This window comes from Chlorocebus sabaeus, chromosome 8 (assembly GCF_047675955.1).
Source record: "Chlorocebus sabaeus isolate Y175 chromosome 8, mChlSab1.0.hap1, whole genome shotgun sequence".
NCBI classification, from domain to species: Eukaryota; Metazoa; Chordata; class Mammalia; order Primates; family Cercopithecidae; genus Chlorocebus; species Chlorocebus sabaeus.
The window spans coordinates 80,562,167-80,565,091 of NC_132911.1; the positions used below are offsets into that span (position 1 = coordinate 80,562,167).

Sequence of the window (2,925 nt, forward strand, 5' to 3'; positions counted from 1 at the left end):
CCTCTTGAATTCTTCCCTTGACAGAGAACTTAATAACTCCTGAAGCAGCTCATTTCACCTAAGAAACTTAGCTTTTAGCTGTAGTCATCATTTATTTATTTATTATTTTTTTAGAAACATAATCTCTTTATGTCTGCTTGAGATACATATGTTAGTTTAGATGATGAGAATGAGGAAAATACTGGAGACAATGTCTAGCTCCTGTGTTTGTCCCAATAAACTCCAATGGAAAAAGAAACTAAACAGGATCTGGATAGTTTCAGTCTATTGTATCCAGCTTATCAAATCCACAGCCTGGTACTTCTGGAACAAGGCTGCCCCAGGGATGACGGTTAAAGATGAAGATGGCAAATATAAGGAATTCAACATGTCTATGCAGGGCAGTCTGATGTCTCCATACGTTTTCTAAACTTCCATATTTGGTCAGATCTGGGAGTGAGAGCAGGGTGCTTGCCTGTTTCAGTCCCACTGCTCCTCTGATTTTGCCCTGCCTCCTTAGAGGAGAACAGGTTTAGATCCTCTAGGGGCTGGTGGGGCCATGCCCTTGACAGCTTGCTGGGCTAACCAGTACTTCTATCTTTTGATCTTGGGCCTCTCCAAGTTTACCAGAGACACAGGTACCTTCATAGTACCAAGTCCATTTACCATCACCTCACACCAGTACTTGCCCCACCGAGTGAGGGGCTCTCCTGGTAACTTTAATGTATGTGGGGTGACTGCAACACCAAGATTCTTGAAGAAGTGGCGGGCAACTGTTTCAGGGTTCAGCTCCTGTTTGATATTGTTCTTCATCCCTACCTCCAGGTGACAGCTTTTCGGAAATGTCACTGTTGCCTCACCTGCCCTGGTCTGGATCTTCTCTAACTTTCCTCCTGGTCTCAGCAATTTCTCCTCTTCAAACAGCTTCTTGTTTTCAGGTGATGCATATGCAGCCAGACTCTGAGGAAGGAGATTTCTTTACTGAGACCAGGTCACCCCGTACTCCAAGTGTCCACAGACTGCATGAAAATGACCTCCAGGCTTTCTTTGGGCCAGTGCTTTGTGTCCTCCACCAGCTTATTAATGTGGTGTCACTAGTGCAGGCGCAGCTTCTGGCCCTCCCTGGCCACCGGTTCCTTTCATCCACCCAGCGCTCCACGATGCCCAGGGCCATGACAGTCCCATAGTCATAGTTTAATCCTTTGGAGCCATATTGAATGACTGAGATTTCTGGCCTAGATGATTGTCAGCCTTTTCTGACTCTTCCCTTCTCCCATCCCGGGTTACACATACCCAAAATCAGCAACCATTTCCTTAGGACATTTTGTGGGAGCTTTAGTCATCCTGGATTCTTTCCCTGGAAGAATTTCCCGTTTGTCTGTAACTTTTAAAGTATGACACCCACACCCAAACATAATTCCAGGAACTCTCTGACCAACGCAGTATAGATCCAGATTATCACCTCAATCTAAATGGACACATCATTCCAGTAACATGAACTATATTTTAGTCATTCTTCGACAACAGTTATCAAATGGCTTAAGGATAATGTGCATTTCAATCTATGTTGCTACTTAACTCCTATTTTGAATCTGTCTTTTTTTCTTTACATTCTAGAAGATGGTCTTAAATGCATAATGGAAATCACTGGAACTTCAAAGTTAGAGATTTTCCGTATGCATATAGTCTACATCATTTTAACCCTCTGTTTTTAAGAAAGTTATGTAACTTCTCTGAGACTCAGTTTCAATATTTGTTTAAGAGTTGGATAATGTCTAGTTGTTTAGTTTTGTTTTGAGGCTTAAATGAAATAATATATATAAAATAACTAGCATGATGTCAAAGTACAGATTTTTCTGTTGTATGGCATATTATCTTGGCCCATGTCCTAGCCCCTAGCCCATTAACATTTTTAGTTTTTTTTTTTTCTTTTTCTTTTTTTTTTTTTTTTTTTTTTTTTGAGAGAGAGTCTCACTCTGTTGCCCAGACTGAAGTGTAGTAGCACAGTCTTGGCTCCCTGCATCCCGCGCACCCGGGTTGCAGCAGTTCTCCTGCCTCAGCCTCCCAAGTAGCTGGGATTAGAGGCATGTGCCATCACGACCAGCTAATTTTTGTACTTTTTGTAGAGACGGAGTTTCACCATGTTGGCCAGGCTGGTCTCAAACTCCTGACCTCAGGTGATCCACCCTTCTCAGCCTCCCAAAGTGCTGGGATTATAGGTGTGAACCACTGCATGGATTTCATGATCATCATACCTTACCTAATTTAAGGTATTTTCCCCACGGTTTCAGCATTCATGAATTCTAACATGCTCTCAAGATTTTCACCCTAACAAGACAATGCAAATAGTGATGTTTTCTAATAAGAAATTTTTCAAATTGATGCTAACCCGTATTTTTACTAACCAAAAAAATGTAGGCAAAATAAAGCTTCTAGAATTTAGCAGATCAGAAAGACATTCCCATGTACAAGACAGTCACCTAAAGACTGCATAGTTGTAACATTAGGTAGAATTCAAATGCTTCCTAGATATGTTCTTCATTTAGTTTATGTCAACTCTTTGTAGCAGAAGATATCATCTCTGACCTTAAAGAAGTTCACAAAAATAATAAGTGATTTATATCCTTGCCTCAATAATCATAAGTCTTTATTTTAAATACCCATGGTACAGTAAAAAACTTCTTTCACATAGAAAAAAATGCAATTTATTCTTTCAAAAAATATTTATTTAGCATCTATATACACCTGATATTGTCCTTGGCAGAAAGGAAAGCAGCAAAGGTCTGCCTGTGCTTTCATGGATATTTTGCTGGAAAAGGACAATAAACAAGCAAACAAATAAATAATGTGTCAACATGCACACGTATGTTTATTGCAGCACTATTCACAATAGCAAAGACTTGGAATCAACCCAAATGTCCATCAGTGACAGATTGGATTAAGAAA

The 2,925-nt window shown here is 40.2% G+C and overlaps 1 pseudogene; it reads right to left on the reverse strand.

The window, feature by feature from the left end:
* Nucleotides 1-495: 495 nt before the first annotated feature.
* On the reverse strand, nucleotides 496-1,258 carry LOC103237699 (large ribosomal subunit protein bL9m pseudogene; annotated as a pseudogene).
* Nucleotides 1,259-2,925: the final 1,667 nt, after the last annotated feature.